Source organism: Haliotis asinina, chromosome 12 (genome assembly GCF_037392515.1).
Source record: "Haliotis asinina isolate JCU_RB_2024 chromosome 12, JCU_Hal_asi_v2, whole genome shotgun sequence".
Taxonomy (NCBI): domain Eukaryota; kingdom Metazoa; phylum Mollusca; class Gastropoda; order Lepetellida; family Haliotidae; genus Haliotis; species Haliotis asinina.
In genome coordinates, this window is record NC_090291.1 from 41,267,725 (window position 1) to 41,279,920 (window position 12,196).

Genomic DNA, 12,196 nt, shown 5'->3' on the forward strand with positions numbered 1-12,196 from the left:
AAACATCGATACAGGAGGTGTAAATCAATGTATTTTCTTGTGTATGGCGATACAATATTGTGTTGCCGTAGCGCTCCACCACTTTTGGTCTGATTCGCTGATTTGGTTAATGCTCAGTGCACGAAATAGCCACTGGGATGTTGGCCTGTGGCTAGTGAAAATCCAGTTGGGTCTGTAAATCTCCGCAGTTACTAGCCCGACAGGCTAGCGGATTTTGATGGGGTCATTTTGTAAATGCACTCCGACTTGTTAAGCTACATGTATAATAAGCTTTTAAGTAGAGACTGTGGCCTTATAAAAAAAATGCTGATCAGCTTCATGATAAAACCTGTGTCGACATTCAACCTCCGGGCTAGTGAATTATCCTGTGGGCTAGTAACTTGCAGGCATAGTTAGCTCGACTGGCTAGCAAAGATTGGAATCTATTTCGCACACTGTGGATGTATGACATCGTACTCGTTACTAGAATTTCTGGTTCAAGCTAGATGATCTACAAACGCTTGCGCAGCCCGGAACACAGTCACAGTTCATGAATGCGAACAGTGTTTTACTGGATGCGTCATCAGAAGTTGGAGACGCGTACATAAAATATTACCGTGGGCATGTATTAACATAATGGGAGAAACGCACATAAAATATTACCATGCATTGACACAGGTGGAAGAAACACGCATAAAATATTACCATAGTCAAGTGTCAGGATAATCTTTCTCTATTTATACTATATTGCTCTTAGCAATATTCAAGCTATTAGGTAAATACTTAAATAGATAATCGAGTCTGAACCAGACAACCCTGTGATCAACTGTATGAACATTGATCTGCGATTAAGATACAATGGCATGTGTCAACAAAGTCAGAGAGTCTGACCACACTACGCCGTTTGCACGGGGAGATGAGGACCAATTCTAACTGGGGTCTTCCCGGGTAAGCAGGCCTTAGAACTTAGTTAAGTAAATTCCAAAATATTGAGAATATCCTGTATGTGTCGAATGTATTGAAAGATATTCGTCAAGGGCTTGTTTAAAGCAGGTAGGATCTCGGGTAGTCAATCTGCTCTTGGTTTAAAGACCTTAATCGGTCAGTTACCCTCAGGTTCTCTTGGCAGCCGTTCAGGAAATCCCTTCAAGAATGAACGAGCTTGTCATATGCGAGTAAACTCTCTATGGGCCTTTAATGCTCCGAGTTGTGCTGTTAACTGCTATTGAAATCTGACCAGGACAGAGCTTGACAGTTTTTGAAATATACTTCAGACATAAATATGTTAATGTTTGTTGATTTTGTGGCCGATACCGTGTTTGGTTAAAATACGTTTTTTTTACTGCTTAGTGGAGGGTTTTTTAAGCTATAGTATTGGAGGTGATTATCAGGTCTGAGTTTTGCTTAGTACTACGCAATGTGGAAGAGCGTGCCGTGGGCATTGCATATTTAAAGGTATCTCTGCGAGCATTTCAGCCAGATGAGCAGATTGTGTGACCTGCTAAATATCTTAGGCACGTCCAGTTATACCCCAGGAAAGGATATCCGTTACCTGGGTGGAGGCAGGGTGTAATCATAGAGGCTGAGGACCATCTCCTTTCTGACAGACCTTAGAAATCAGTCACTTTTGTTTGTTCAGGAGGTATTTCACAGGCTAGAGAACATGTCACCTGTCACACAAACATTGGAAATGACGAAAGCCCCAGGCTCTAGGTTCTAATGCTTTTGAAATGTAGACTAATAATTATATATAAATGAGCACATTTTGCAGAGAGAAAGCTCATAGTAAAAAAAAAAATAATGAAGAGGAGAGCTGAGACATAGAATCCTGTATGGGGATTGTCATATGTGATATCATCAGACACTGACTTCATTTTCAGCTGCTGTGGAAATCTAGACTTGCTACATTTTCTAGACTTGTGCGATCCTTCTTGGGTATATTTCTGATGACACTGTTCAGGAAACAGAACACAATGACCTAATGGCTACATGGCAGTATGACAGACTACAGCACATGCTGTTGTTTTCATTAACCTGCATGTCATGAATAACTGTGAGTCTTTTCCTATGTCAGTCATTGTTGATTAGATTGCACCAACACTGTACCTGTTGTATGATACTAGCCTGTAAGTGACGGACCAGATAATTCAGTGATAGATATGATAGATGACAAGCTTAGCTGATGCAGTTGATAATAGAAATTCTGGCTTCCAGTATATGAAACTAAATTATCAATGTGAAAACGACACTGTTGGCATAGGGGTATTAATCAAACTTGCTTGCATGGGAAATCGATGTTATTTCATTGTAAAATAATTCAGAATATTGCTATTTATTTGCGTAAACATTTTGTTGTTGTTTGCTCAGAGACTGAACAGTGGTGAAAAAACTTGGTTCGAATGTCATACTGGTTTAAGCCAGTGGAATCTGTGAATAGAGTGAAGGGAGATAACTCTAGGAGGTACACATGGAAGCTGCTAAGGTTGTGATGGGCACAGAAACTTATCAGTCGGAATGTTTGTAGCCATCTGTTGTTACTCATGCTGTTTCTAATAGGGTGTAATATATTATAATGGTTCTGTACATTTGTACATAGTCATTGTTTATTCAGTTCGTGTAAATCCATAACTATTTGTTCCACACCAACCAGGCTGTTTGTTTTAATACTACTGTAGTATTGTGATGCAAATTTAATGTTTGTTTACGAAGCTGAATTGCTACAGAATGAAAAATGTCATCACTATTAGCAATATTTCTCCAAATGATGGAAATCGGGCCGAAGGACACACATCATCACGTAGGATGTTTTGAAAATTTATTTGTGATACTACTCAGTGGAGTGAAGGAATACTTAATCATGAGTCACGTGACCGTTGTTCATGCGTCATAGCCTCAGTCTTCCACTTCATGTTATTTAGTTATTCTTTAATTTGTTTTGTGGAAGATATTTTGTTAAGTGACCGGTCCAAATTGGCTAATTCTCTGCAGTAGGGTAATAATTGCTCCTGTCTATGACATATCATCCAAAGATATTAGATATTTACATGTGTGGAGTATTTATCGAAGGTTCACTGATTTCTCGTATTTAACTAATGATCATTTTCAAGCATGCTCACAGGGGTATACTATAGTCAGCTTAAAATCACAGGGATTAAACCCCAGATTAAAAATTGTGATCCTTGGTTTTAACGAACCATGCCTGTCCCTCTTGACTTCACCAATTCGGTAAAGTTGATCCATGAGACTGTGTCACTGTTACTGTTACTGAGATACTGTGAAGCAATGCTACTGTTTGAAGCAATGCTACTGTTTGAAGCAATGTTACTGTTTGAAGCAATGCTACTGTTTGAAGCAATGTTACTGTTTGAAGCAGTGTTACTGTTTGAAGCAATGTTATGCACTACATGCTTCACACAGTTGTAAGCTTTGTGTCCTGTCATCAATTGTTTCTTCATGAGTATACATGCTACAGTGAGTGAGTGAGTTTTACTACAGTGACTCTTTGTTATTTGCTATGACGTGATATTATGGTGTTCAATCTCTGTTACACCACCGGAAGATTCTGGTCTCAATTATAGTCCACAGCAAGCCATGCATGCTGTAAGACCGACGGGAACAGAGCCTCCTTTCACAAAGCACTAACGTGATCGTAAGTCACTAAGGTAACCTTAGTGCAATGTTAATGTATGGGAGTTAAGGTTAACCTTAGCAAAGGTTGCTTCGTGAAAGGAGACAGGTTATCAAGGCTTGCTGACATAGGTGATTTATGGTATCTCTGTAAGGTCGAAGGACGTTAAAAGGGTATTAAGGGATGTTAATGGGCGTGGATCATCACCACGATGTTTTTGTGTGAGTAAGTTGGTTGACAACGAGCGTGGAACGTTTACGATTTGCTCATTTCACAATAAATCTACTAGAGACATTGCACAAGTACTAGATGTATTGTGTTTATTTTGCTATGATTTTGAAATGTTATTGATGTTTAGAACTAGAAATTTTGCGCTGCAGTATTTTATGTCAGTAATCAAAGTACCAATGGTAACATATGTAAATCTTAAGGCCATCTCCCCATGTGCTTCTATGCTCAGCCTTTAGTTATGTTTTGAAAATATCAAGCACTGTTTATGTGTTGTATATCTTTGACAACAAAAGCTTAAGTAAGATACAACATACCTCTTATGGAGTTGGCAGTGTTCCTGTAGCTAACTGGAATGTGGTACCACATATGGTATACAGTGATTTACTACTTACGAGGACGAAGATATCGGGTTTAGTATTCATCATACTGTGCCCAGGGGACATCATGGACAAGGCAATGACGTCGCGTTTTTACTATGACGTGGTCTTCTACATGTGGCGACGGTGGGGACTCCGTGTATGTTTGAAAGTAGATTTAGGTTTATTTTCCTCAATCTGACGACTTCGGTAGTAAATGGAACGGTTTATGCGTGCCAGTATTATACTATATAAATACCAACATATACACTAGGGTCGTAATCATAGTGTGACAGGGGTACTCATATAATATCCTCCATTCGTATTTTGAATCCCTGTCGGTCTGCCAGCACCATTCTTCTTCATGGCATATCTTTATAGTGAAAGTGGTGATCCTCGGGAGTAATTTGACGGTGGAATTTCCTGTCATTGCAGCCACCGTAGCTTTAGAAACTTGTGTACTTCTGATGAGTACATATGACATAATCCTTGACTTAATTTCCCCGTGTATCATATAGATTCTGCTAAACCATAAGTTCGTTCTAGAATCATCTAACATAGCTTCAAATAACATTTTGTGACTCAGCATCATATTTGTCATTATCAGCAAATCATAACATCACTCACAATAACATGACCACCACCAACCAATCACAACGTGACAGGGAACAGCATATGAGAGGAAGACAATCAAACTGTTTTTTTTTAATTCCTTCATTTTGTGTCTGCTGAATAACTACCGATAATGTCACTATAGATGAGTTCAGATGTGTGCATGTATGAATCAGAAATCGGAAATGTGTTGTGTGCCCTGCACATTTCACCTTATCAGTAACAACCCGTGAAGATCCGGGTTAGAATTGATCTTCAGTAACCCATGCTTGTCTTAAGAGTTACCCATGAAGGTCCCGGGGTAGAATATGCTTTCAGTAACCCATGCTTGTCAATAGAGGCGACTAACAGGAACGGGCGGTCAGGTTCGCCAACTTTGCTCATCGTATCCAAATGCAGTTAGCCTAAACCCCTTCAAGTAACATGAATCATACCTGTTACCCTTTATCTCAGGTTGTCTATTTGACCTGCGAAATGATGTGACATTATGAGTTTGAAAACTTCCAGCAATATTTATGGCGTCATTTCCCGAAGTTGGCATCTGGTTGATGTTACAGCGTAGTTCCTCAAGGCGGAAGTGGTGTGCAGCGGAAAGCTCTGGGTAACGAGCAAATGGTAATTGTTGGTGTTTTTGTGAAGCTGCATGTGTTTGTAAACAGAAAGAGTTGGATGCTGCGCGTGTATGTTCATGCCATGCTGTGCAGCACGTGCCTATCACCATCCATCACATCCCGGATATGAGGCGTTTGTCAGGCGGGGGGGTGATCTGTCCTCGTTTCTATCAGATGATTTGGTTTTTGTTTTGTATTTTTTTCTTAGGGGAATGACGTAATGTTCTCCAGGTGGGGTTTCAGTCACCACAGGGTGGTTGACGTATTTACTGAGAGATCTATCACAACTCTAGGTTGTTGACGTATTTGCTGAGGGATCAATCACAACTCCAGGTTGTTGACGTATTTGCTGAGGGATCTATCACATCTCCAGGTTGTTGACGTATTTGCTGAGGGATCTATCACAACTCTAGGTGGTTGACGTATTTGCTGAGGGATCTATCACAACACCAGGTTGTTGACGTATTTGCTGAGGGATCAATCACAACTCCAGGTTGTTGACGTATTTGCTGAGGGATCAATCACAACTCCAGGTTGTTGACGTATTTGCTGAGGGATCTATCACAACTCTAGGTGGTTGACGTATTTGCTGAGGGATCTATCACAACTCCAGGTTGTTGACGTATTTGCTGAGGGATCTATCACAACACTGGGTTGTTGACGTATTTGCTGAGGGATCAATCACAACTCCAGGTTGTTGACGTATTTACTGAGGGATCAATCACAACTCCGGGTTGTTGACGCATTTGCTGAGGGATCAATCACAACTCAAGGTTGTTGACGCATTTGCTGAGGGATCAATCACAACTCCAGGTTGTTGACGTATTTGCTGAGGGATCAATCACAACTCCGGGTTGTTGACGTATTTGCTGAGGGATCTATCACATCTCCAGGTTGTTGACGTATTTGCTGAGGGATCAATCACAACTCCAGGTGGTTGACGTATTTGCTGAGGGATCAATCACAACACTGGGTTGTTGACGTATTTGCTGAGGGATCAATCACAACTCCAGGTTGTTGACGTATTTGCTGAGGGATCAATCACAACTCCAGATTGTTGACGTATTTGCTGAGGGATCTATCACAACTCCAGGTTGTTGACGTATTTGCTGAGGGATCAATCACAACTCCAGGTTGTTGACGTATTTGCTGAGGGATCAATCACAACTCCAGGTTGTTGACGTATTTACTGAGGGATCAATCACAACTCCAGGTTGTTGACGTATTTGCTGAGGGATCTATCACAACTCCAGGTTGTTGACGTATTTGCTGAGGGATCAATCACAACTCCAGGTTGTTGACGTATTTGCTGAGGGATCAATCACAACTCCAGGTTGTTGACGTATTTGCTGAGGGATCTATCACAACTCCGGGTTGTTGACGCATTTGCTGAGGGATCAATCACAACTCCAGGTTGTTGACGTATTTGCTGAGGGATCAATCACAACTCCAGGTTGTTGACGTATTTGCTGAGGGATCTATCACATCTCCAGGTTGTTGACGTATTTGCTGAGGGATCTATCACAACTCTAGGTGGTTGACGTATTTGCTGAGTGATCTATTACAACACCAGGTTGTTGACGTATTTGCTGAGGGATCAATCACAACTCCAGGTTGTTGACGTATTTGCTGAGGGATCAATCACAACTCCAGGTTGTTGACGTATTTGCTGAGGGATCTATCACAACTCTAGGTGGTTGACGTATTTGCTGAGGGATCTATCACAACTCCAGGTTGTTGACGTATTTGCTGAGGGATCTATCACAACACCAGGTTGTTGACGTATTTGCTGAGGGATCAATCACAACTCCAGGTTGTTGACGTATTTACTGAGGGATCAATCACAACTCCGGGTTGTTGACGCATTTGCTGAGGGATCAATCACAACTCAAGGTTGTTGACGCATTTGCTGAGGGATCAATCACAACTCCAGGTTGTTGACGTATTTGCTGAGGGATCAATCACAACTCCGGGTTGTTGACGTATTTGCTGAGGGATCTATCACATCTCCAGGTTGTTGACGTATTTGCTGAGGGATCAATCACAACTCCAGGTGGTTGACGTATTTGCTGAGGGATCAATCACAACACTGGGTTGTTGACGTATTTGCTGAGGGATCAATCACAACTCCAGGTTGTTGACGTATTTGCTGAGGGATCTATCACAACTCCAGGTTGTTGACGTATTTGCTGAGGGATCAATCACAACTCCAGGTTGTTGACGTATTTGCTGAGGGATCAATCACAACTCCAGGTTGTTGACGTATTTGCTGAGGGATCAATCACAACTCCAGGTTGTTGACGTATTTGCTGAGGGATCAATCACAACTCCAGGTTGTTGACGTATTTGCTGAGGGATCTATCACATCTCCAGGTTGTTGACGTATTTGCTGAGGGATCTATCACAACTCTAGGTGGTTGACGTATTTGCTGAGGGATCTATTACAACACCAGGTTGTTGACGTATTTGCTGAGGGATCAATCACAACTCCAGGTTGTTGACGTATTTGCTGAGGGATCAATCACAACTCCAGGTTGTTGACGTATTTGCTGAGGGATCTATCACAACTCTAGGTGGTTGACGTATTTGCTGAGGGATCTATCACAACTCCAGGTTGTTGACGTATTTGCTGAGGGATCTATCACAACACCAGGTTGTTGACGTATTTGCTGAGGGATCAATCACAACTCCAGGTTGTTGACGTATTTACTGAGGGATCAATCACAACTCCGGGTTGTTGACGCATTTGCTGAGGGATCAATCACAACTCAAGGTTGTTGACGCATTTGCTGAGGGATCAATCACAACTCCAGGTTGTTGACGTATTTGCTGAGGGATCAATCACAACTCCGGGTTGTTGACGTATTTGCTGAGGGATCTATCACATCTCCAGGTTGTTGACGTATTTGCTGAGGGATCAATCACAACTCCAGGTGGTTGACGTATTTGCTGAGGGATCAATCACAACACTGGGTTGTTGACGTATTTGCTGAGGGATCAATCACAACTCCAGGTTGTTGACGTATTTGCTGAGGGATCTATCACAACTCCAGGTTGTTGACGTATTTGCTGAGGGATCAATCACAACTCCAGGTTGTTGACGTATTTGCTGAGGGATCAATCACAACTCCAGGTTGTTGACGTATTTGCTGAGGGATCAATCACAACTCTAGGTGGTTGACGTATTTGCTGAGGGATCTATCACAACACTGGGTTGTTGACGTATTTGCTGAGGGATCAATCACAACTCCAGGATGTTGACGTATTTGCTGAGGGATCAATCACAACTCCAGGTTGTTGACGCATTTGCTGAGGGATCAATCACAACTCCAGGTTGTTGACGTATTTGCTGAGGGATCAATCACAACTCCGGGTTGTTGACGTATTTGCTGAGGGATCTATCACATCTCCAGGTTGTTGACGTATTTGCTGAGGGATCTATCACAACTCTAGGTTGTTGACGTATTTGCTGAGGGATCTATCACAACTCCGGGTTGTTGACGTATTTACTGAGGGATCAATCACAACTCTAGGTTGTTGGCGTATTTGCTGAGGGATCAATCACAACTCCAGGTTGTTGACGTATTTGCTGAGGGATCAATCACAACTCCAGGTTGTTGACGTATTTGCTGAGGGATCAATCACAACTCCAGGTTGTTGACGTATTTGCTGAGGGATCTATCACAACTCCAGGTTGTTGACGTATTTGCTGAGGGATCAATCACAACTCCAGGTTGTTGACGTAATTGCTGAGGGATCAATCACAACTCCAGGTTGTTGACGTATTTGCTGAGGGATCTATCACAACTCCGGGTTGTTGACGTAATTGCTGAGGGATCTATCACAACTCTAGGTTGTTGACGTATTTGCTGAGGGATCTATCACAACTCCAGGTTGTTGACGTATTTGCTGAGGGATCAATCACAACTCCAGGTTGTTGACGTATTTGCTGAGGGATCAATCACAACTCTAGGTTGTTGACGTATTTGCTGAGGGATCTATCACAACTCCAGGTTGTTGACGTATTTGCTGAGGGATCAATCACAACTCCAAGTTGTTGACGTATTTACTGAGGGATCAATCACAACTCAAGGTTGTTGACGTATTTGCTGAGGGATCTATCACAACTCTAGGTGGTTGACGTATTTGCTGAGGGATCTATCACAACACCAGGTTGTTGACGTATTTGCTGAGGGATCAATCACAACTCCAGGTTGTTGACGTATTTGCTGAGGGATCTATCACAACACCAGGTTGTTGACGTATTTGCTGAGGGATCAATCACAACTCCAGGTTGTTGACGTATTTGCTGAGGGATCTATCACAACTCTAGGTGGTTGACGTATTTGCTGAGGGATCTATCACAACACTGGGTTGTTGACGTATTTGCTGAGGGATCAATCACAACTCTAGGTGGTTGACGTATTTGCTGAGGGATCTATCACAACACTGGGTTGTTGACGTATTTGCTGAGGGATCAATCACAACTCCAGGATGTTGACGTATTTGCTGAGGGATCAATCACAACTCCAGGTTGTTGACGCATTTGCTGAGGGATCAATCACAACTCCAGGTTGTTGACGTATTTGCTGAGGGATCAATCACAACACTGGGTTGTTGACGTATTTGCTGAGGGATCAATCACAACTCTAGGTGGTTGACGTATTTGCTGAGGGATCTATCACAACACTGGGTTGTTGACGTATTTGCTGAGGGATCAATCACAACTCCAGGATGTTGACGTATTTGCTGAGGGATCAATCACAACTCCAGGTTGTTGACGCATTTGCTGAGGGATCAATCACAACTCCAGGTTGTTGACGTATTTGCTGAGGGATCAATCACAACTCCGGGTTGTTGACGTATTTGCTGAGGGATCTATCACATCTCCAGGTTGTTGACGTATTTGCTGAGGGATCTATCACAACTCTAGGTTGTTGACGTATTTGCTGAGGGATCTATCACAACTCCGGGTTGTTGACGTATTTACTGAGGGATCAATCACAACTCTAGGTTGTTGGCGTATTTGCTGAGGGATCAATCACAACTCCAGGTTGTTGACGTATTTGCTGAGGGATCAATCACAACTCCAGGTTGTTGACGTATTTGCTGAGGGATCAATCACAACTCCAGGTTGTTGACGTATTTGCTGAGGGATCTATCACAACTCCAGGTTGTTGACGTATTTGCTGAGGGATCAATCACAACTCCAGGTTGTTGACGTAATTGCTGAGGGATCAATCACAACTCCAGGTTGTTGACGTATTTGCTGAGGGATCTATCACAACTCCGGGTTGTTGACGTAATTGCTGAGGGATCTATCACAACTCTAGGTTGTTGACGTATTTGCTGAGGGATCTATCACAACTCCAGGTTGTTGACGTATTTGCTGAGGGATCAATCACAACTCCAGGTTGTTGACGTATTTGCTGAGGGATCAATCACAACTCCAGGTTGTTGACGTATTTGCTGAGGGATCTATCACAACTCCAGGTTGTTGACGTATTTGCTGAGGGATCAATCACAACTCCAAGTTGTTGACGTATTTACTGAGGGATCAATCACAACTCAAGGTTGTTGACGTATTTGCTGAGGGATCTATCACAACTCTAGGTGGTTGACGTATTTGCTGAGGGATCTATCACAACACCAGGTTGTTGACGTATTTGCTGAGGGATCAATCACAACTCCAGGTTGTTGACGTATTTGCTGAGGGATCTATCACAACACCAGGTTGTTGACGTATTTGCTGAGGGATCAATCACAACTCCAGGTTGTTGACGTATTTGCTGAGGGATCTATCACAACTCTAGGTGGTTGACGTATTTGCTGAGGGATCTATCACAACACTGGGTTGTTGACGTATTTGCTGAGGGATCAATCACAACTCCAGGTTGTTGACGTATTTACTGAGGGATCAATCACAACTCCGGGTTGTTGACGTAACTGCTGAGGGATCAATCACAACTCCGGGTTGTTGACGCATTTGCTGAGGGATCAATCACAACTCCAGGTTGTTGACGTATTTGCTGAGGGATCAATCACAACTCCAGGTTGTTGACGTATTTGCTGAGGGATCTATCACATCTCCAGGTTGTTGACGTATTTGCTGAGGGATCAATCACAACTCTAGGTTGTTGACGTATTTGCTGAGGGATCTATCACAACTCCGGGTTGTTGACGTATTTGCTGAGGGATCAATCACAACTCCAGGTTGTTGACGTAACTGCTGAGGGTTATAGGGTAACCTGGTAGTTTAAGCGTTCACTCGTCACGATGAAAAGATCCGGGTTCGATTCCCAACGTGGGGACAATTTGTGAAGCACATGTCTTGTGTCTCCCGCCGTGATGTTGATGGAAAAAATAATATAAGCGGCATAAAACCCAAACTCTCTCACTCACTACCCAAACATAACTGCTGTAGCGACGTTCTACATCTCTAACATGCAACAAATCACGATCTGGGCCCCGTTTCACAAAACTGTCGTAAGCCTAAGATCTCGTAACTTTCCTCGTAGCATTTGCACCTCCTATGTTACAGTATGCTAGGTACAAATGCTACGAGAAAGGTTACGAGATCTTAGGCTTACGATAGTTTTGTGAAACGGGCCCCTGTCTTTTAACTGATGTACCAACACCTCTTTGATGATCATGTCCAATGCTTTATTTCATGAAAGTGAACTTTGGATAATGGTTCCAGACAACACAGTAATACCCGGACGGGTTTTTTTTTTATTTTTGTATATCAAAGGGTCACCATCTCGTTTTCCAAGATCGTT